Source organism: Ranitomeya variabilis, unplaced genomic scaffold, assembly GCF_051348905.1.
Source record: "Ranitomeya variabilis isolate aRanVar5 unplaced genomic scaffold, aRanVar5.hap1 Scaffold_387, whole genome shotgun sequence".
NCBI classification, from domain to species: domain Eukaryota; kingdom Metazoa; phylum Chordata; class Amphibia; order Anura; family Dendrobatidae; genus Ranitomeya; species Ranitomeya variabilis.
This window is the reverse complement of record NW_027508123.1, coordinates 26,082-50,296: the sequence shown is the minus strand read 5'-3', so window position 1 is coordinate 50,296 and position 24,215 is coordinate 26,082. Positions and strand designations below refer to the sequence as shown.

Genomic DNA, 24,215 nt, shown 5'->3' with positions numbered 1-24,215 from the left:
CTGCAGGAGACACATGATTTAGTAATGCTTATGTAGGATGCGCAGCCCGATCCTCCCGAGTCCTGAGAGGAGGAGACGGCCACTACATTTCTTGAAGGACAGCAAGCATACTCCTAAAGTCCCTCCTTCTCCACTGTCAGACCTCATCTTCCCGATGCATAGTAGCGGAGTACGGAAAAGCTTGACAAGTAGCAGAGAAATAACCAGGGTTTTGGAGGTCACTTAGATGCACTTTTTTATAAGACTGGAACCAAATTGCTAAATAAGCTCTATAAAACTTTCAATGCCGGATAGAATTAGCAAAAAAAAACCTGAAAATTTAGTTACGGTACTCTTTAATCTCTTAATAACCAGATTAGGATCCCCAAAAACATTTTAGAAGTCAGATCCAACAGATTATAACATTTCCATTACTCAATACATGACTCACCTTCTTCAATTTATTTTTCCATGTGAAACCTCTGTACCAACCTGTGAAGAGGTCCAAAAACAGACTGTTATGACAAAGTACTAGACAATGCCTACCTTGTTATATCATTATGGGTCTACTCTGGTTTACAAAACCCCTTAAAAAAACAAAGTCCTCATGTAACTATCAAAGTCCTATATCTGGAACGTCCATCAATTAACTTACGAGTGGATACAAAGGGAGTCTCTCATTCTCTGAAGGAGGTCCACACATTACACAGACAGTCAACCGATTTAAAAAAAAAAAAAAAAAACATCATGTAATACTTTATTTAACCTGCGGGGGCACCGCAGGGAAATCGAACAACTGGTTCCTTTCAGTCGGAGCCACAGAAACAACATTTTCCATGGTTCTTTGCTTGTGATTTCAGCTCATCCACCTCAATAACTGCTCCCTACACCTTCTGAATGGGATGTACACCGGAGGGGGCCTTCTTGTCCTCCAAGAACTCCTCTTATTAGGTAAAAGACCCTGCACAATGCAGAGGCAAATGGACAGGGCATGCATCAGTGACAGCTAAATAGCACGCCGTCATGGGATGGCACCACTACACAGGCGCAGTAGATATGCAACATATTGAATATCGTACATGAAACAAGGAACGATAGGCGACTTGCCACCAGGGCTGTGGAGTCAGAGTCATGGAGTCAGAGTCGGAGACCATTTTGGTGGAGTTGGAGTTAGTGTCATGGAAATTGAGAAGTCGGAGATTTGGCTTACAGACTCCACAGCCCTGGCAAGGCTGTGGGGTCAGAGTCGTAGCCCATTTTTGTGGAGTCGGAATCATGGAAATTGAGAAATCGGAGGTTTGGCTTACCGACTCCACAGCCCTGCTTACCGCAAAGGATCCTGGTCTCGGAATACACCATGACCAGTCTCTATCCCTACGCATGATATTACATCTCTTTATCTTTCTCAGATAATTCAGGATATTTAATAATCCAGCAAGAATTGACACAGGGTTAAATATATACAAGTATTTTCACTTTAAAGTAGATGGGTGTTTTGGCTTTTTTTTTTTCAACAACAGCACCACCTCTTTCAACAGGTTGTTTCTGGTATTGCAGTTCTGTACAATTCAATTCAGAGACAACTTGTAGATAATATCGGTGCAGTTTTTTTTTGGGGGAAGATGGCAGTCATGTTTTTCTAATCCTGGGCAAAAACCCTCTTTAATATGCCCGAAAGTACAATTCTCACCAAGCCGCGGAGACGAACAATAGACACTAAAGAAATGCTAAAAACGTTCCTCACACATGCCATTCAGCACACAAGGGGTTAGCTATTGCATGTCCAGTGGCACCGCTATATACAATGGCCACATTCTGCTTAGTGAGGAGGGTGGGTGTAGATGAGAGATTTCTCCGCTGACACTGAAGGTCAGAGGAAGCAATCCAGAGAGAGGATCATACAGGACGGAGGATCAGGCAGGACGGCGGATCGTCGAGGACGGAGGATCACGCAGGACGGAGGATCACGCAGGACGGAGGATCACCCAGTGTGAAGAAACCAGATTGTATCTTAATTTCCCAGACAACCATGTTTTTGCAAAAAACCAAAAGAACTGGCTTTTTATCTGTATATTGGCTTGAGAATTTAAGTGTTTACGTCTGGTGGGTCAAGGAGACAGACTTCCCAACTGATATACTATCTAACATACTGCGTAAAGGTACCGTTACACTAAGCGACTTACCAACGATCACGACCAGCGATCGTGATCGTTGGTAAGTCGTTGTGTGGTCGCTGGGGAGCTGTCACACAGACAGCTCTCTCCAGCGACCAACAATCAGGGGAAAGACTTCGGCATCGTTGAAACTGTCTTCAACGATGCCGAAGTCCCCCTGCAGCACCTGGGTAACCAGGGTAAACATCGGGTTTACCAAGTGCAGGGCTGCGCTTAGTAACCCGATATTTACCCTGCTTACCATTGTAAAAGTAAAAAAAAACAAAAAACACTACATACTCACCTTCTGATGTCTATCACGTCCCCCGGCGTCCACGCGCTGCTGCAGAGAGCTTTCCCTGCATTGAATGTGTCAGCGGCGCCGGCAGTAACAGCGGTGACGTCACCGCTGTGCTTTGCTTTACGGCCGGCCGGCGCTCACACAGTCAGTGCAGGGAAAGCTCTCTGCAGCAGCGCGTGGACGCCGGGGGACGTGACAGACATCAGAAGGTGAGTATGTAGTGTTTTTTTTTTACTTTTACAATGGTAACCAGGGTAAATATCGGGTAGCGGCCCTGCGCTTAGTAACCCGATGTTTACCCTGGTTACAAGTGAACACATCGCTGGATCGGTGTCACACACACCGATCCAGCGATGTCAGCGGGTGAGCAGCGACAAAATAAGGTGCTGGCCTTCTAGCTCCGACCAACGATATCACAGCGGGATCCAGATCACTGCTGCGTGTCAAACACAACGATATCGCTATCCAGGACGCTGCAACGTCACGGATCGTTGTCGTTCTCATTGGAAAGTTGTTCAGTGTGACGGCACCTTAAAGCTACGTTCACATTTGCGTTGTGCGCCGCAGCGTCGGCGCCGCAGCGCACAACGCAAACGAAAACGCGGCAAAACGCACGCTAAAACGCTGCGTTTTGCGCCGCATGCGTCGTTTTTGGCCGCAAGTTGGACGCAAAAAAAATGCAACTTGATGCGTTTCTTGCGTCCAACGCTTGCGGCCATGCGGCGCTAAACGCAGCACAACGCATGTCCATGCGCCCCCATGTTAAATATAGGGGCGCATGACGCATGCGGCGCCGCTGCGGCGCCCGACGCTGCGGCGCTGACCGCAAATGTGAACGTAGCCTAAGTCTGTAATAGTGACTGTACATTGAGCGTGTTAAGCTTTGTTTATTGATGTGTGCTGATATGCTAATAGTGCTACTTAATCTCATCACCATTGTTTACCTTATCTTGATGTTGGACTGAAAGACCCTGGGTAATTCTAAAAATAGCTTACATGCCTTGGGTATAAAAAGACTCAGGCCATGTTCACACTTTGCGGTTTTGATGCTGCGGGTCCGCAGCAGTTTCCATAGCGTTTACATTAACATGTAAACCCTATGGAAACCGCAAACCGCAGTGCACATGCTGCGGGAAAAAACGCGCAGAAACGCAGCGGTTTAAAACCCGCAGCATGTCACTTCTTTGTGCAGAATCGCAGCGATTCTGCACCCATAGAAATGCATTGAACCGCTTACTTCCCGCATGGGGCTGTGCCCACGTTGCGGGAAGTAAGCGGATAATGTGCGGGTGGTACCCGGGGTGGAGGAGAGGAGACTCTCCTCCAGGCCCTGGGAAGCATAAATAGTGTAAAAAAAAAAGAATTAAAATAAAAAATGATGTTATACTCACCTCTCAGCGCTGCCCGCGGCCGTCCGGTCTTCGGTTTGCTGTGCGAGCAGGACCTGTGGTGACGTCACGAAGGTCCTTCTCGGCACAGCATCTTTGGAATCGGAGCGCCGCGTGCAGCGCCGAGGAGATCCGGACATTAGAGGGTGAGTATAACCAATTTTTATTATTTTTATCATTACTATTGATGCTGCATATTGCTGCATATGCAGCATCAATAGTACAGGAGTAATCCCGCAGCGGAAACCGCGGAACAAACCGCGATAAATCTGCAGGGATAACCGCAGCGGTTTTGCCCTGCAGATTTATCAATTCCGCTGCGGGATAAACCTGCAGAGCACACCGCAAAGTGTGAACATGGCCTTAGGCTACGTTCACATTTGCGGTCAGCGCCGCAGCGTCGGGCGCCGCAGCGGCGCCGCATGCGTCATGCGCCCCTATATTTAACATGGGGGCGCATGGACATGCGTTGTGCTGCGTTTTGCGCCGCATGGCCGCAAGCGTTGGACGCAAGAAACGCTTCAAGTTGCATTTTTTTTGCGTCCAACTTTCGGCCAAAAACGACGCATGCGGCGCAAAACGCAGCGTTTTAGCGTGCGTTTTGCCGCGTTTTTGTTTGCGTTGTGCGCTGCGGCGCCGACGCTGCGGCGCACAACGCAAATGTGAACGTAGCCTTAGAGTTCACATCTTGAGAGTCTAAAGTAATACAAAGCTACCAGCGAGACATTCTGCAAACCACCCAACAGACAAGAGAAAGGACTGCAGCCAATTCATCATGGCCCCATCACGAGGGACACTGATCTAGGATTCTATAGGATACAACCTAGGGGTTTTCGGCTCCGGTTGGAAGGACACAGATCTGATCCAGTGACCATCTCTTAACCATGGATATGTTTGGAGAAAGCCAGGGTTGGGACCTGCTGGTCGCCTGGTTCCATGGAGATGGTCAGATAAGCCAGGCGGTGACTCTCGTGTCAACTGGCTTTGGACCTTGTATGGACTCTATGGACAGTTCTTGGTCATCTCCCTATGCTTGTCGTTACCCCTTCTCTGTGCGTTCATCCACAGATGGAGTAGCGACCCCGGGAGCTCTGACATCGTGTCATACTGGAAATACATGGAGACGCAGTGATCTTTTATATGCGCCCATGTGACCCTGGGAGCTCTGACATCGTGTCATACTGGAACTACGTGGCGACGCAGTGATATTTTATATGCACCCATGTAACCAAACAATTCCAGCCATGGTGAGATTGTTTTGTTTGCTATTGTGTGTTGTGGTTCAATAAAGTATTGCCACACTGTTTTACCTTAACCCTGTGTTGTCTGTGTAGTGTATTGCCCACGGGGAGATAGAGCGGGCGTTCAGTGGTATGAGCCGTGGTCCATGCAGTCTTGCTAAAGACAGCCGGGCCAGCGGACGAGAGCACCCACTGACCCAGTTTCTCCACACCCAGGACGGAGGTTCACCCAGGACGGAGGATCACCCAGGACGGAGGATCACCCAGGACGGAGGATCACCCAGGACGGAGGTTCACCCAGGACGGAGGATCACCCAGGACGGAGGATCACCCAGGACGGAGGATCACCCAGGACGGAGGATAACGCAGGACGGACGATCACGCAGGACAGACGATCACGCAGGACGGACGATCACGCAGAACGGACGATCACACAGGACGGACGATCACGCAGGACGGACGATCACGCAGGACGGACGATCACGCAGAACGGACGATCACGCAGAACGGACGATCACGCAGAACGGACGATCACGCAGGACAGCTCCACAATCCCACTGCTATTATGTATGAAAACTTGCCGGGTGTGAATATATCCATACAGATATCAGAGCCAGTTGCGCATATGTTTGTCCATCACATGATATGGAGAGCCAGATTTATTTTTTTTAGTCCCTGGAAATAAACAGTTAAAATTCTCCATAAATGACAGGAAGCAGTGATCTCAAAATCCTTCTAATATAATATAATACAATGAAAGATCTGTCTGTTCACTTTTCAAAAGTTACAAAGAAGAACTTTTCGTTTCCAAAACCCCGAAATGCGTTAGTAAAAGTTTTAGTTTTTGCCTCTTTTACTTTCCTTAGTCAACTTTTTTTCATTTTTTCTTAAAGCAAGTCGCTATTTTTTCTATGTGGGTTTTATGGGGGGTTTATACGTTTTTCTGTAAAATGATTGTTAATAAAGCTTGGGTATATTTTGATATATTTCTTTTGCACTTTATTTCCATTGTTGGTAGTTATAGGATTAAGTAGCTATTTGACATTTTTGGCAACATCCGTAACCCCCAGTTTAAATTTTTTTAATTACTGACACTTAAATATAAACTGCAATATATATATATATATATATATATATATATATATATATATATATATATATATATATATATATATATATATACATACATACATACATACATATATATACACACACATACACAAAAGGAACCTGAGAAGGAAGCGGAGATTTAAAGAGCTTTCACTGGGTTATTATAAATACACTGTTCAAAATAATAAAGGGAACACCAAAATACCGCATCCTAGATGTCACTGAATGAAATATTTGATAGTTGAATGTGTTAAGAACAATAAAGCATAAAAATGATCAATGTAAATCAAAATGAATATCCCATGGAGGTCTGGATTTGGAATGATGCTCAAAATCAAAGTTGAAAATCTAATTACAGGCTGATCCAACTTCAGTGGAAGACAAGGAAATGATGCTCAGTAGTGTGTGTGGCCTCCACGTGCCTGTATGACCTCCTTACAACTCCTGGGCATGCGCCTGATGAAGCGGAGGATGGTCTCCTGAGGGATCTCCTCCCAGACCTGGATTAAAGCATCAGTGAACTCCCGGACAGTCTGTGGTGCAACAAGGCGTTGGTGGATGGAATGAGACATGATGTTCAAGATGTGCTCAATTGGATTCAGGTCTGGGTAACGGGGAGGCCAGTCCATAGCATTGTCATGCATCAGAAGGAACCCAGGGCACCTGCAAATGGTCTCACGATGGGTCTGAGGATCTTATCCCAATACCTAATGGCAGTCAGGCTACCTCTGGCGAGCACATGGAGGGCTGTGCGGCTCTCCAAAAGAAATGCCTCCCCACACCATTACTGACCCACTGCCAAACCGCTCATACTGGAGGATGTTACAGTCAGCAGAATGTTCTCCACGGCATCTTCAGACTCTGTCACATCTGTCACATGCACTCAGTGTGACCCTGCTCTCATCTGTGAAGAGCACAGGGCGCCAATGTCAAATCTGCCAATCTTGATGTTCTCTGCCAAATGCCAATTGCCCTGCATGGTGTGGTGTTGTAGATGTCAGGCCCTCATACCACTCTCATGGAGTCTGTTTATGACAGTGATCAGACTCATGGATGTTTGTGGCCTACTGGAGGTCATTTTGCAGGGCTCTGGCACTGTTATTCCCTGCATAAAGGAGGAGGTAGCGGTCCTGCTGCTGGGTCATTGCCCTCCTACGGCCCCCTCCACATCTTCTGGTCTACTGGCCTGTCTCCTGGCATCTGCTCCATGCTCTAGACACTGTGCTGACAAACACAGCTACCCTTCTTGCCACAGCTCGCATTGATGTGCCATCCTGGATGAGCTGCACTACCTGAGCCACTTCTGTGAGTTGTAGACACCACCTCATGCTAATGTACAATACCTCTAGTGGTGAGAGCAATGACAAAATGCAAAAGTGACCAAAACAACAGCCAAAAAGGATGCAAACACAGAAATGGTCTGTGGTCATCACCTACAGAACCACTCTTTTATATCGGTTGTCTTGTTAATTGCCTATCATTTCTACCTGTTGTCTGTTCCATTTGCACAACAGCAGGAGAAATTGATTCACAATTGGTGTTGCTTCATAACTGGACAGGGTGATTTCACAGAAGTGTGATTGACTTGGAGTTACATTGTGTTATTTAAGTGTTCCTTTTATTTTGTGGAGCAGAGCACATAAAAAAAAATCAAATACATAAAAATATACCTAAAAAAATACCTAAGTCACTTCAATATTTCCTGGGGTCAAAAATACGATTTTTTTTTATTGTCCCTTCAGATCTACTATTTTATTAGTCAAGAAATCAAATTGTTTGTCTCCATACAACAGGCAGCTAAGCCCATGTTGTTGTCTAAAGACCCTGCAAACACAACCTCTTATCTCAGATTACTAGACTCCTGATACTGTCAGGATGAAAAAGGGGTTAAGTCACATATCGGAATTTTCAGATCCTACAGGTTCATTTAGATGGGGTAATTTGGGCCAAACGACTATATACAAGATAATTAGCGATAGTTTACAGGCCGATGAGAACAGAATTAATAGGATTGTTCTGTCCCCCCCCCAGCAGCACATTCTCAGTTTTACATGGATCAACTTGCTACAAATAATGATGAATTCGATCCAATCATCCACATTTTGCTCATATATAGGGTGATCACCAACATATCCTATAACTGTAGACAAAAAAAACATGGACCGCAAATGCAAAACTCATGCATTGATCAATTGAGGCAAAAATTTACAAAACAGACCACAAGGTTCTTCGTTAACATTCTGATCAAACTGTTTGAAGCCCACTGTCATGGTGAACATCTTAGCGTGCCCCTAACCTGACATGACCATGAGGAACGAGAGGTCCCGTGAACACTAAGGTGGTCTCACATTGCGCTTAGTTGGCCACATCGGGGCATATGTCCGAACCTCCCAGCAAAATGGGATTTGGATGTATGCGCCGACGGGCCATAGACTGTAATGGTGACGGCAGGGTGAACGTGCGTTCTGACGTGCCTCATTTTTTGAGTGTACGCCTACAAAAGGCAGACACTCAAGACTTAGTCTACTACATCTAAATGTCCGCCTCCAGTAGAGGTACACTCCAGAAAATAACGCGCCATTACAGTCTAGGGCCTAGTCAACACATACGTCATAACTCCGTTTTGCTGGGGGCTCAGACGTATGCCCCGAAAGGACCAGGAAACGTGACCCTAGACACAATATGAAAGCACCCTTATTCACCAATTGGATTATTTAAATGCACCTTAAAGAAAAGGGAAAATTCAATATACTTAAACCATGGAGCGTGCACCGGCCACTAAGTAATGATTAAATAAAAATAATTTAAAAAAAATAAATAAATTAAAAAAATAAAAATCGCACTTTATTACAAAAATCACAAAAAATTCATACTTGGTTAAAAAAAAAAAAACATGTGGATACAGCCAAAAAAAATCAGGTGCGTGATTCATGAATATTGTATAGGAGGAAATAGTCCAAATAAATACCCTAGAGCAAGGAAATGCCATACGGAAGGGGAAAATCACAGTACAATACCAGCAGATCATGTATACACAGGAATCCTTGCCCACAGACCCTCCAAACCAAATAGGTAAAATGAGGCACATCGCTATATGATATACATAAAAAATAATAATATAAACAATATATATATATCTCTCTCTCTATTATATATATATTATATATATATATATATATATATATATATATATATATATATATATATATATATATATATATATATATATATATATATATATAAGAACTAACATCAAATCCAATCAATCTGGAAGAGCGGGTCACCCACCAGACAAAAGAGAGAATTCTGCATTTTTGTGACCCCGCTTTTTTAACAAGTCATTAGAATGGGTGTGCCGCTGCCAGCTCCCCGATGCCTGCTGCCAGAGCAAGTAGAGCAGCCCAGCGTAGATACCTGCAGAGACAGGCCTGCATTAATATCTTGGTTTTACTGCAAATTTTATTTATTAGGCGTCTGTACATCATGGGCGTCTCATGTCAGATCCGGTACCATTTTGCCTTGGGTCTGTTGATGGGGAAATGATTGGACAAAGTGATTTTTTCCACTTTGAACCCAATTTGTTTTATGTTTTCAAGTGGGTAATCCTGAAGTCCCACACTTGTTGTGTGGTCAATTTGAAGTTGTCATCATATGTATTATGTCATTCATTGCTGGCCAAACCCGGTCGGTTTTTCCTAGGTGCCCTTTTGCAGGACGAGGTAACAAATATCAGTGCAGCCCATGCAGAGCCCAAAGCTAAAGTGCTGGCAAGCACTGTGCTATGACGATGAGAACAGACGGCATGACAGGCCATAGGAGAGAGTCTGCTATTAATGCCAAATTAACCTACGGTACTTATAACTGCCATGAGAAGCACAGCTGAGAAATGTTGAGTCTGAGTGGTACTGTGCAGCAAACCTCGAGCACAGCCCCCGAGACATAATTCTGTCAGCTGGTGGATCAAGGCTCTAGTGCAGCCTCTGAGAAATAAGTCTGTCAGCTGGTGGATCAAGGCTCTAGTGCAGCCTCTGAGAAATAAGTCTGTAAACTGGTGGAGCAAGGCTCTAGTGCAGCCTCAGAGAGATAAGTCTGTAAACTGGTGGAGCAAGGCTCTAGTGCAGCCTCAGAGAGATAAGTCTGTAAACTGGTGGAGCAAGGCTCAAGTGCAGCCTCCAAGAGATAAGTCTGTAAACTGGTGGAGCAAGGCTCTAGTGCAGCCTCAGAGAGATAAGTCTGTAAACTGGTGGAGCAAGGCTCTAGTGCAGCCTCAGAGAGATAAGTCTGTAAACTGGTGCAGCAAGGCTCTAGTGCAGCCTCAGAGAGATAAGTCTGTAAACTGGTGGAGCAAGGCTCTAGTGCAGCCTCAGAGAGATAAGTCTGTAAACTGGTGGAGCAAGGCTCTAGTGCAGCCTCAGAGAGATAAGTCTGTAAACTGGTGGAGCAAGGCTCTAGTGCAGCCTCTGAGAAATAAGTCTGTCAGCTGGTGGAGCAAGGCTCTAGTGCAGCCTCTGAGAAATAAGTCTGTCAGCTGGTGGAGCAAGGCTCTAGTGCAGCCTCCAAGAGATAAGTCTGTAAACTGGTGGAGCAAGGCTCTAGTGCAGCCTCTGAGAAATAAGTCTGTCAGCTGGTGGAGCAAGGCTCTAGTGCAGCCTCCAAGAGATAAGTCTGTGAGCTGGTGGAGCAAGGCTCTAGTGCAGCCTCTGAGAAATAAGTCTGTGAGCTGGTGGAGCAAGGCTCTAGTGCAGCATCTGAGAAATAAGTCTGTCAGCTGGTGGAGCAAGGCTCTAGTGCAGCCTCTGAGAAATAAGTCTGTCAGCTGGTGGAGCAAGGCTCTAGTGCAGCCTCCAAGAGATAAGTCTGTAAACTGGTGGAGCAAGGCTCTAGTGCAGCCTCTGAGAAATAAGTCTGTCAGCTGGTGGAGCAAGGCTCTAGTGCAGCCTCCAAGAGATAAGTCTGTGAGCTGGTGGAGCAAGGCTCTAGTGCAGCCTCTGAGAAATAAGTCTGTCAGCTGGTGGAGCAAGGCTCTAGTGCAGCCTCCAAGAGATAAGTCTGTGAGCTGGTGGAGCAAGGCTCTAGTGCAGCCTCTGAGAAATAAGTCTGTGAGCTGGTGGAGCAAGGCTCTAGTGCAGCCTCTGAGAAATAAGTCTGTGAGCTGATGGAGCAAGGCTCTAGTGCAGCCTCTGAGAAATAAGTCTGTCAGCTGGTGGAGCAAGGCTCAAGTGCAGCCCACTGCTGCTTTCATACATCAGGTTTTTGCCATTAGTCACAATCCGGAAAATTTTGAAAAAAACTGATCAAGCAAAAGTTGCCGCCAGATCCGTTTTTTTTCTCATAGACTTATATTAGTGATGGACTGTGACGGATGGCCTCACATTTCATCCGTTTTTCGCCGGATCCGTCGAAAATTGGTTTTCCGGCGGCCAGAGAAAACAGACATAGTAACGTTTTTTGTGTCTGTCGAAAAAAAAAGGACAGCAACGGATCTGGTGGCGTCCGGTGTTTGCTATAATGGAAGCCTATGGTGCCGGATCCGTCAAATGACTGAATCCGGCAACGGATTCAGTTTTTTTAAATTGAGCATGCTCCATAGCATTTTCCATTCTAGGGTCTCTCTCTCTCTCTCTCTCCATATCAGCTAGATGGATCTGGCAAAAAATGGATCCGTAGCATCAGTTTTTCACAATTTGCGACAGATGTTTTTTTTCAAAATTCACCGGATTGAGCCTGATGCCATAAAACTGACGTGTGAAAACAGCCTAAGACAGATAAGCCTGTCAGCTGGCGGAGAGACTGAGCGACTGTTGAGTTACAGACAGTCGGTTTGGGTGGCGAATGTGCCAACAAAAGGCTAAAGTGGCCAATGAAGAATAAAAGACTGGCTACACTGAGGCCTACTAAGGGGCCTGTTGACCTAAGTCTATAGGAACAGGAGCACTATTGGGCAATGAGGGACAGTAATAGACATAAATGGAAGCCCCTCTTGTATCTTTGTCCATGTCATCTCTTCGGCTATCTCTAGCCTAGGTTCCAGATCTTTACTAGACCTGTATTGATACCCTCATTTACCTACAAGTGACTATCGGAAAAGGCATTTTAAGCTTCTTCTCTGATACCATACACTTTCATGCCAAGTGCTCAGATTTACCCAAGAGGCCCAAAACGAGAGCTTCAGGTGACCTAAAACCAGCATTTAGAAGCATGTGTAGTGGGAAAACCCCTTCAACACGTTGGACCCAGTTTTTCTTGTTTTGTAGCTCGGTCTGTCAGCAGCAGTCTCTGGGCGTCCTTAAAAACATCAATAGTAAATTTCCCTGATTCTTAATCCGGTATTTGTTTTCCTTCCTTCTTGGCACGGATGGATGCCTGGCAGTTGTACCTATCGATTTCCACAAGTACTAACATATATTATATATACTGTTGATGAAATCTACTCAATGCAATTATAGCATGACCATAGACAGCGCCCCATAGCCAAGGCAAAACGGAGCGCCCTACCTGGTGCTTTTTACATCCTCGGGTGCCACCAAGCTCTATAGTGTCACACAATCCAGCTGCACTGGGAATTTGGGCATAGCAGCTAAAGTAGGATGGATTTACAGGGACTGGAGAAAATTGAAGGTGCAACCAGTTTGTCCGCAGTTAAGAGGTATTTTGTGGTCTCACGTGGCGTGGTGCTTCAGCGTGCCCCCTGGCTAGCCATCAGACTGTTCGAGGCAAAAGACCATCACTAAGCTAAGACCTGTCAACTATACTGGTTAATGTTAGATACCCCTTTAGATACGCAAATCCCAATCATAGGCCTTGTCAAATCCTTTTTCACAGGGTCACACCAGTCAACCATAGTATGTATTTACCCTCTGTCACACAATACTCTGTACCTGTCACTGTCCCAGAGCACATTCTTGTGAGACACCTTTGGTATAGAAAAAAGTGATTTTAATTTTACATATATTATTGGTTATTGTTAGCTAATAAAATTACACTAAGTTTCAGTCTGCCATCTTCAGTTCTATATTTGCAGACCCCTTGATAAGCAGTTTACAGTCTGATCCAAGTATAAGATTTTCTCTTGTGTGAGTGTCTCTCCCAGGAATATAGGCTGGATATGAGATCTGTGATCTGTGCATCCAAGGTGCTGCAGTCTTCATTAGACCACATATCAGCACGGCTTCTATCCTAAATTTTTTTCCTATTCATGCGCTTTCCTCCTTATCTACAGAATATTTTCTACACTCTCCCTGAAACTGCACGTACTTTCTCACCTCTCCACACTATGGAGATCTGTGTACAAACATCTCTCTACTGGAATATCTAACACGTGAAAAGGGAGGAAGGAAAGTGTACAGAGCAGTCAGGCGCTCTGATGAATATGTAACATTTTTGCAGATCACTAATCTCAATAAAGGATGACTTAAGACAGTCACACACTACAGCAGAAAATCATTTTTTATGAAGATGATCTAAAAAGGTTCTTATCTTTGCATTTAGGAAGCAAATGTACAATTAATATTCGGTGAGAAGGTGTGCCTAGTCTTGAAGGACCATTATTTTGCACTCACCCATACCAGCTGGCTGGTAGAATACAATAACTTGCAGCTGGAGGAATATTTCCTAAGTCTTGGCTATTCCTATTATGCCGGTTTCACACGTCTGATATACATGCTGCATACATGGTCCATCCTCGGGTCTCCTGACTTAACCTCAACAGCCTCACATTTGCCGTAGGCCACATGCATATATAAGGCTGTTGAGTTTGGGTGAGGAGACCCAACGCCGATCCATTCTTGAATCGTGAAGGTCAGAACTACTCAATTCAGGTCAGGAGAGCAGTGACCGGTCCAGACATGGCGGTCCGGTGAATGTCAGATGTGTGAAATCGTCCTAAGGGGCAATAGGGTTTAATATTTGTCCTGTAAACTTCACCAGTGCCTTCATTACATGGACCCAACTTATCTCTAATCCTCCTGGCAGCCACCAGCTCTCCTTCCACTGGTTTCTTTCCTCTCGGACCATGTCCATCCTATGGCCTACAAGCGTCCAATAGGCTCCTGATGGGTTTAGGTTTTTATAGGAGGACGCTGCTGATGCATCTGAAGGGAATTAGAAGTTCTTATCTGCCATAGTCAATTCTAGGACTACTCCGGTATCTAACAATAAGGTTATGTCCTGATGAGAAGATCAGTATGATCAAGAAACACGTTGATGGGCGAATGCATTTTGATCTTCTCAAAGAAAGAATCCAGGCATCTAAGAGGAATTTTGTTTCATCACTGTGCCGATTATTGAGCGGCATTTTTTTAGTACAATATTTCTAGTAGCTAACACTAATGTCCATCAAGGAAATTTCCCAATAATTCTGGAAAACTACCTTTTCAGGCTTCGTTCACATCTGTGTTGGAGGTTCCGCTGCAGATTCCATCAAGATGTTGGAAAATCTAGCGAAACCTCTGAAGGACCCCATGAAAGTCAGTGATGACCACTGGGCACCACTATTTTCCGTCATACGATCTGTCACACTAATTAATTCCTTTTTCAGACAGGAAAAAAAAAAAAGGATTTCTTGAACTTGGGCCAAAGACAGAAGTGTGCTTGAAAGATGGCAAAGAAGGAGCGTAAGCGCTCACCTTCATATGTCTCCAATATCTGCACAGTATCCCCGACCTGAAGGCTCAGCTCTTCTCCATGTGTCGCCTGGAAGTTGTAGACGGCTGCGGAGAAAAGAAATATCACATTTATTATAGCGGTACAAAGCCTAATACATAGAAAAGGAAGATATCAAAGACGAGCTATCTGGAAGTGATTTCCTATCCGTTCCGACATGTGTGCTCAATCCTCACAGTAACGAGATCAAAAAGCAAAGATCCAAATCTAGAATGAGAACAGGCAGCTACGTACAGACCCATCATGACCAACGTCAATGTTTACTGCCATGTAATGAAAAGTCCAGAAACGGTCTAATTCATTTTATGCATCAATGAATCAAATCTAGATTTCAAGATCTCTGCTTTCTGTCAGTGAATGAAAAACTAAATAGTTAATTACATCTAACCAGACGTAATTAATGCAAGTACCCATTCACAGACAGCAAGCCGGGCTCTTAAAAATGTAATTACAGAAGGGATAAGCTTTCATCTGCCCAGCAGGCACTGAAAAAAATAAGAAAAAATATAAATAAATATATATATATATTTTTTTTTTATTAAGTAATATCCACCTTCCCCATCCCCCAACACTCCTGTTCAGACGCTTGCTGGGTCCCCTACCAGTCTCTTCTTTACTTCAGGCACATGACTGCTGCAGCCAATCACTGGCGATAACAGTAACGCAATGGTCAGCACTGCGGCCAGTGATTGGCTGCAGGGGCTCCTGTCTGTCCAGATAGGACAGCAAGTATAGAGACCAGCTGCGTATTTTCCGTGCTTTGATCGCCACTTAGGCCAGCGATTGACTTCATGGGTCACAGGTCCTTCAGAGAATGAATGTCTACATCCTGCATATTGGTAACCGACTTTCAGGAAGGGTCACGATTTTTTGGAAACCGTCACAGCATATTCACTAAAATGTCCCAGGATTAAAGGGGGCATGGTTTAAGGGGAACTCTCAACAGAGATCTGAAATGCAAAGGGGTAGTGGGCTGGGGGCTGTCCTGAACGGGTTAGGCTAGAACGTCCTGAAAATTCCCAGGTTCACAGTTGGTATTATGTATAGGTGACGGGCTGTAGTGGTCAGATGTCCATCTGGAGTAAGTGATTGGCTGCAGTGGTCACATCTATCCAGACAGAAACTGCAGAGACCAGTTGTGTACTTTCGGCGTGTTGGTCACTTCTGCCCGTACTCACCAGGAAGCAGATTGACCGTTTTCGTACAGTAGTCCCACATCTGCCTGGCCCAAAAGGCGGGTACAGAGCAAATTTGCCCTTCTCGCCTGTTCATCACTGTTTCCGGCCAGTGATTAACTGCAGCGACCACGTCTGTCTGGGCTAAACACGAAGCGTCGATCACTGCGGAGATCGGTGATTAGCAGCAGCGGTCACTTATCAGTCCGGGCCAACAAAAAGTGTGTGTGTCGGTCATTGGTCACTGCTGCAGACAATGATTGGGTGCAGCTGTCACATGTCCATCTAGATGCAACAGCAAGTACTGGGAATGGCGGAGAACTTCCTGCACATTGGTCACCGATGACCAGCGGAGGACCCAGATAGCATTGAAATAGGAATGAGGGTGGCATTATTATTTATTTTTTTATTTAAGGCACTCGGAGAGTTTTTTTTAAAACATATCAAAATGTCAGTGGCTGACAAGTCCTGTAACTGCAGGTTGCAGACAGATGGCGGCTGTTCATAATAACAGCACTAATAGTCGGCCTCCACCCGCCCAACACTCCGGGCTCTCGGCCCCCTTGTTTCCAGTACTCTATCTATATTGTTATCACGCCGGCCAATAACTTCCTGTGCTGGCAGTCACTGAGCGGAGATATTACACTTATTGCTAAATCAATGGAAGCCGACATGACAAACAAGTGAATAGAAGTGACTCAAGTTTCCTGATTACCGTGAGCAAAAGAAAAGAAAGACCTCTGAACTTTACACCTTGCGAGAAAGAAGAGACAGGCGCGGGAATGACAATCGATATGTCCTGTATGAATAGTCTTATACTACAAAAAAAAATAGCTAAATGGCCAAATTACAGCATTCACCCAGCTTTCCTTAGATCATGAGTGTCAAAGCGGATTACTTCTGCAGCAATGGATAGGGGCAGGAGCTTTCTTGACGGCCATATTGGTCGCCGCACAATTTTAGTTAGTTCAAGAGGCCACACACTGTGAAAAAGCTTTTAAGCGTCTGGTAAGAAAGCCATTCTTGGCACATCTTGTAGGAAAGTTGGATCATTGTCATCTCCTGACCGCTCCTTGGACGGATCGCATTGCTTCAAGCCTTCAATTTTCTTACCATTAAACCCTGCATTGCAGCAATTTCCTATAAAGTTAAAACCTTGAGCATTGTTCATCCTGAGCCCCCTGGTTCTATTGGGACAAACACCAGTGAGTGGAGGATAGTTGGCGGCACATGTGCCGGGAGACCCCCAGTTCTGGAGATAGGTACAGGTCCTAAAGATGGAACAAGCATCTATCAAACATTTATGACATGCATGTCTGATAGGTGCGGGACCCAGAATAGAACCCACATCTACCTCCGGAAAGGAAATCCCCCATTTTGGCTGGTGTATGCATGCCCACCAATAAGTGGAGTGCTGGTGACACATGTGCCGGAGATCTCAGTTCTGGAGATAGATGCTGGTCCCACCTATAGGACCTGCACCCATCAAACATTTATGGCACATCCTAAGTCTGACAGGTGCAGGATCCACATCTATCTCCATAATGGGAATCCCCCATTATGGCTGATGTACGACCACCAGTATGTGGAGAGCTGGCAACACATGCACCGGGAGATAGGTACAGGTCCTATAGGTGGGACCAGCATCTATCAAACATTTATGGCACATCCTAAGTCTGACAGGTGCAGGATCCACATCTATCTCCATAATGGGAATCCCAAATTATGGTTGACGCACGACCAGCGGTAAGTGGAGACCTGGTGTTGAATGTCCTGAATATCCCAAATTCCAGAGATAGGTGCAGGTTCAATGGGCGAGACCAGCATTTATCAAACATATATGGCACATCCTATATTTGATAGATGCCCAGAAATGGACCCGCATCTATCTCCAGAATGGGGATCCTGTTTCAAATGGTGGTTGACCACCTGCGAGTAGAGAGTTGGTGGAGCATGTTCCAGGGGACCCCAGTTCTGGAGATAAATGGTACCAGCATCTATCAAATCAATTTATGGCATATCCTATGGACATCCCATAAATGTCTATTGTTGGGCTAGGCCTTTAATGCCGGTCAATGTCCTCCAAAAAGAGAGCTATTGTTACTGCGTACACGGCATAGCGGCTTATTCACCCTTGGTCCCTTTAGTTACTGGGCCTAGCAAAACAGAAACACAGGCCTAGTTACCCATAGCAACCGAGAGTGTCTTGGTTTCGGGTAGAAAGCAGCCATATTTTTATTTTTTTATACAACCCTTAGAACCACTGTGATTATAGCACAGCTTCAAGAGCGACACGTTTCAGCTGATATTTCATAGGCGATATGACTACTCTGGTGTCGCTGGATCCAATGACAGCCATAGACATGAAGCGCTCGTTTCTGACACCTATAACGTTTTATAGTTGTCAGTAATTAAATGGAGCGTGGCTTTAAAGTGGGGATTTGTCAAAATTGGAAAATTAGAGCTGTTGCCCATGGCAACCAATCAGATTCTGCCTCTTATTTTTCAAAGGCCCTATGTAAAATGAGAGCAGGGACCTGATTGGTTGCCAATGGCAACTACTCCTCTTTGCTCTAGATTTGATACCTCTCCCTCACTCTTTACAAATGACTTAAACCTTTCTGTGTAAATTAGCGCAAAATGAAAGGACAAACTAGTAATTGCTCTGCCAAAGGTTTCGTGTACAATAAATTACAATTTTTTTTCTCATAGGAAAACATTAAAGTCACCACATGAATTGCAGTAACGCCATTTTTACCACAACTTCCTTACCATGACGCCCGCTGGTATCTTAACAGGTCCACGACAATCATTATTGAAGCCGTCATACTAGAAAAAACTCCGTGTAGAGCTCAATTACATCTCAGTTCCTCAAATCATTAGCTAAAAAAAGCAATGGTTCTCCAGCTGCTGACGAACTACAACTCCCAGCAATCACAAACAGCACAAACAGCAAGCTTGCTGAGGTGGCCATGTTGGAGACCGCTGTCTTAAACATCAAAAACACATCTGCTTAAAGGGGTACAACCCATATAAATGGCGACCTTGCTCACCCAACAGGACCAGAAGGCAACCGCTGGGTATTTCGGCCAAGTGGACCGGTACACTGGCTATAATGGGTCCGCGGAGCACACAGACCGAGCACACACTCATCTGAACGAGCCCTATATGTTAGGTTGTGAGGGTCCAAGTGCGGAAATTTTTTTTTATTCCTACAAGAAAAAAAAAACGTACTGATTCCCATCAGCGTGGGGCATCTCATTTTCAGCCATTTGTGGTCTGTGGTGATTTTTTGTAATCATCCATATTTCTTGTCCGCAAAAAAAAAATCCAGGGTTCTCATATCCATTAAATAGTTAAAAATGGGCAGCGCTCGGTTAACACAAACATGGCATCCGTCTCTGTGGTTCCCTTTCACCGACCCATTGAGTTTAAATATTTATTAGGCATTGCTTATATAGCGCCATCATATTCCGCAGCGCTTTACAGACATTATCATCTCTGTCCCCATTGGGGCTCACAATTTAAATTCCCTATCAGTATGTCTATGGAGTGTGGGAGGAAACCCGGAGAACCAGGAGGAAACCCACACAAACACGGGGAGAACATACAAACTCCTTACAGATGTTGTTCTTGGTGGGATTTGAACCCAAGACCCCAGCGCAGTAGAGCAACAGTACTGCCTGCTACGACACTGCTGCCCGCTACAACATTGCACTACCCACTACGACACTTAGCTGCCCGCTACGACACTGTGCTGCCCGCTACGACACTGTGCTGCCCGCTACGACACTGTGCTGCCCGCTACGACACTGTGCTGCCCGCTACGACACTGTGCTGCCCATGGGCGTGATATATCCGTGAATCGGATGAAAATCAAACATCTGTGTTTTTTTGTTTGCGCACATTAGCAAAACTACATGGACAAGTGAGCAGCCCCAAAGCCATAACAGACATATGTGAAAAACAGAAGTCAGAGTATAGTCACACTTAGATTTTTTATTATTTTTTTTAACTGATGTTTTTAGTGCAAAAACTCTGCAATCAAAACTCAGCTCCAAAAAACTCCTTGGAATAAATCTCAGTGTGAACGTACCCCAACATGAGACATTCCTATGAAAAATGGATTTAATTAATTTATTAGTCTTGATTTCAATAATGTCGATTACGGCTTTTAAAGACTGAAAATTAAAATAAATAAATAAGACTGGAGCTAGATTCTACAACATTTTACTATGGTCAGGTCTCGTGTTGCACCCTGCAGCTTACACCTGCTTTTAGGTGATCAAAGGAGCGGGACAGACACGGAAGGTGAAACGTCTCCTCAGGGTGCTGTAGGTGCACCCATCAGCTACAAGGGTTGTGATTCAGGGGCAAAGTCAGGGAAAATGTGAGCCCAAACTACACCAACTCTCCACACCCCCTCTATGGGTCCAATACAACTTCCTAAAGAACACGACTTTCCCCAGGACAGTGAGGACAGGGTATAAGGAGTCCATGACGAAGGTGGAGTTTATGAAGATAACAGTTATGTTTACTTTCCTGTTAATATGTAACGATTAGGAAAAATAAAACCAGAGACATTTTTACTCTCTAATGTCTAACACATGAGCAGCTTGCACAGCAGAGCAGAGATGGAGCAGAGCTGAACGTCAGGTCACTCTCGCTTTGACTTGTTTTCGCACTCTCAGTTTGACTTGTTGGAAAAACCGCATTTTGTGATGAATGACAAAGCCAGCTCTGCTACATGTACAAGCCACAAGATACAATCACACAGTGGCAATGGCTTGTTTATGGGCACGCAAAGGTTAATCAGACTTTACAAAGCTTGTATACTGTAGATCAGTGCTGCTCTGCAAAGCTTGCAATGGAAAAAGAATGTTCACTCACCCACTCCAAACTTCTCCCTCTTAGTGGGTATCCACCGGGCCATATTACATTGGGGTCTTTTGGAGAGGGGGGGGGGCAAAGTTGGCACCACTGAAGTTAGAGTGCAGGGCTCCTGCCCTCCCCGTGCTGCTCACTGTACTCCTCCATGTTCTGTGACTCACAGGGAGGGTGCTGGGGCAGGAGGTGGTGCAGCAGATGGGGCAGGGGGTGGTGCAGCAGAAGGGGTAGGAGTGGTTACTGGTGCAGCAGATGGGGCAGGGGGTGGTGCAGTAACAGGGGTAGGAGTGGTTACTGGTGCAGCAGATGGGGCAGGGGGTGGTGCAGTAACAGGGGTAGGAGTGGTTACTGGTGCAGCAGATGGTGCAGGGGGTGGTGCAGCAACAGGGGTAGGAGTGGTTACTGGTGCAGCAGATGGGGCAGGGGGTGGTGCAGCAACAGGGGTAGGAGTGGTTACTGGTGCAGCAGATGGGGCAGGGGGTGGTGCAGCAGAAGGGGTAGGAGTGGTTACTGGTGCAGCAGATGGGGCAGGGGGTGGTGCAGCAGAAGGGGTAGGAGTGGTTACTGGTGCAGCAGATGGGGCAGGGGGTGGTGCAGCAGAAGGGGTAGGATGTGGTGTAATATGTAGAATAGGAATAGTTAGGGGGTAGAGCAGGGATGGACTAAGAGGTGGCAGCAGATGGGGTAGGAGTAGTGTTCAGCGTACAGCAGCGGGGCAGGAGGTGGCGTAGTAGTAGGTAGAGTAGGAATAGGTAGAGCAGGAATGGGATAGGAGGTGGTGCAGCAGATGGGGCAAGAGTATTTAGGGGGAGGGCAGGGATGGGGTAAGAGGTGGTGCAGCAGATGTGGCAGGAGTAGTTAGGGGGAGGGCAGGGATGGGGTAAGAGGTGGTGCAGCAGATGGGGCAGGAGTAGTTAGGGGGAGGGCAGGGATGGGGTCGGAGGTGGTGCAGCGGATGGGGCAGGAGTAGTTGGGGGGGCAGGAGTAGTTAGGGGGAGGGCAGGGATGGGGTAAGAGGTGGTGCAGCAGATGGGGCAGGAGTAGTTAGGGGGAGGGCAGGGATGGGGTCGGAGTTGGTGCAGCGGATGGGGCAGGAGTAGTTGGGGGGGCAGGAGTAGTTAGGGGGGCACGAGTAGTTAGGGGGAGGGCAGGGATGGGGTAAGAGGTGCTGCAGCAGATGGGGTAGGGCAGGGATGGGGTAAGAGGTGGTGCAGCAGATGGGGCAGGAGTAGTTAGGAGGAGGGCAGGGATGGGGTAAGAGGTGGTGCAGCAGATGGGGCAGGAGTAGTTAGGAGGAGGGCAGGGATGGGGTAAGAGGTGCTGCAGCAGATGTGGCAGGAGTAGTTAGGAGGAGGGCAGGGATGGGGTAAGAGGTGCTGCAGCAGATGGGGTAGGGCAGGGATGGGGTAAAAGGTGGGGCAGGAGTAGTTAGGAGGAGGGCAGGGATGGGGTAAGAGGTGGTGCAGCAGATGGGGCAGGAGTAGTTAGGAGGAGGGCAGGGATGGGGTAAGAGGTGGTGCAGCAGATGGGGCAGGAGTAGTTAGGGGGAAGGCAGGGATGGGGTAAGAGGTGGTGCAGCAGATGGGGCAGGAGTAGTTAGGGGGAGGGCAGGGATGGGGTAAGAGGTGGTGCAGCAGATGGGGCAGGAGTAGTTAGGATGAGGGCAGGGATGGGGTAAGAGGTGGTGCAGCAGATGGGGCAGGAGTAGTTAGGAGGAGGGCAGGGATGGGGTAAGAGGTGGTGCAGCAGATGGGGCAGGAGTAGTTAGGAGGAGGGCAGGGATGGGGTAAGAGGTGGTGCAGCAGATGGGGCAGGAGTAGTTAGGGGGAGGGCAGGGATGGGGTAAGAGGTGGTGCAGCAGATGGGGCAGGAGTAGTTAGGGGGAGGGCAGGGATGGGGTAAGAGGTGGTGCAGCAGATGGGGCAGGAGTAGTTAGGGGGAAGGCAGGGATGGGGTAAGAGGTGGTGCAGCAGATGGGGCAGGAGTAGTTAGGGGGAGGGCAGGGATGGGGTAAGAGGTGGTGCAGCAGATGGGGCAGGAGTAGTTAGGGGGAAGGCAGGGATGGGGTAAGAGGTGGTGCAGCAGATGGGGCAGGAGTAGTTAGGGGGAGGGCAGGGATGGGGTAAGAGGTGGTACAGCAGATGGGGCAGGAGTAGTTAGGAGGAGGGCAGGGATGGGGTAAGAGGTGGTGCAGCAGATGGGGCAGGAGTAGTTAGGGGGAAGGCAGGGATGGGGTAAGAGGTGGTGCAGCAGATGGGGCAGGAGTAGTTAGGGGGAGGGCAGGGATGGGGTAAGAGGTGGTACAGCAGATGGGGCAGGAGTAGTTAGGGGGAGGGCATGGATGGGGTAATAGGTGGTGCAGCAGATGGGGCAGGACTAGTTAGGGGAGGGCATGGATGGGGTAAGAGGTGGTGCAGCAGATGGGGCAGGAGTAGTTGAGAGTCATGAGTTGATTATTGTAAAAAGCAGCTGCAGGAGTGGGAAATGCGAGTAAGAAGAGAAGGGAGCTGCAGGAGCAGGAGGCGCAGCATTAGCAGGCAGGTCCCAGGTTACCTGGCAGGCAGCACTGCTGGGCTGAGTGAGTCCCTGGGCTGCAGCACTCGGCTTTAGGGGAGGTCAGTGGCGGTGACCCCGGACTCTGGGCTCCAGGCTGCCGCCGCCTCTGACCCTGACATCTTCTGGAATGTGGCGGGGAGGAGACGCCGGGCATTGCAGTGTGCAGCGCCGGGTGCGGCCTCTGGGGGCAGCAGCGGGCGGCTGTGCTGCTGATGGCTGCAGTGACTCCTCACTTGTTGTGTCGTGTCCGGGAGCTGCTCCCTCTCAGTGACGGACCCCCGGGCAGCCTCCTCCATGACGTCCTGTGTCCGGGGCTCACATAATGATTTGTGCATTGGCTTTATGCCAAATCTGTTTCCTGCCTCAGTATTGGGGTCATCATCCCCAGCGCAGTGGTGTTCCAGAACTACAACTCCCAGCATGCCAAGACAAGCATGGCAATGTAGTTCCTCCATGACTGGGGGGGGGTCACTTCTGTTTTTATGCAGGAATTTTGCTTTTTTTTTTTTTCCACTATGGAAACCAGATGTGACCAAGTGGTAAAAGGACGTGTAAGGCCGCGTTCACACGATGAGTTTTTAGTGAGTTTTTAAGGTTGCATGCCTTTTATCACATTTTTTTGTCTCTTTTCGTTGTGTCATGTTATAAATAAAGCTGTTTTGTTTTTGATACTTCCTCCTATTTGTCTTTGACAAAACTTTATTGATACTGTCATCTGCGGATTTCATGCGTTTTGATGCGTTTACAAAAATGCGACTGTAGCG

General features: G+C 46.8%; 1 long non-coding RNA gene across 1 annotated transcript; it reads right to left on the bottom strand.

The window, feature by feature from the left end:
• Positions 1–430: 430 nt before the first annotated feature.
• Positions 431–23,844, bottom strand: LOC143790468 (uncharacterized; the record flags this gene model as incomplete). The annotated part of the gene is made up of 3 exons (XR_013219606.1): positions 23,449–23,844; positions 14,797–14,880; positions 431–471 (listed from the first exon to the last, which is right to left on the bottom strand). It is a non-coding gene; the product is annotated as an uncharacterized LOC143790468 (long non-coding RNA).
• Between the last annotated feature and the right edge of the window lie 371 nt (positions 23,845–24,215).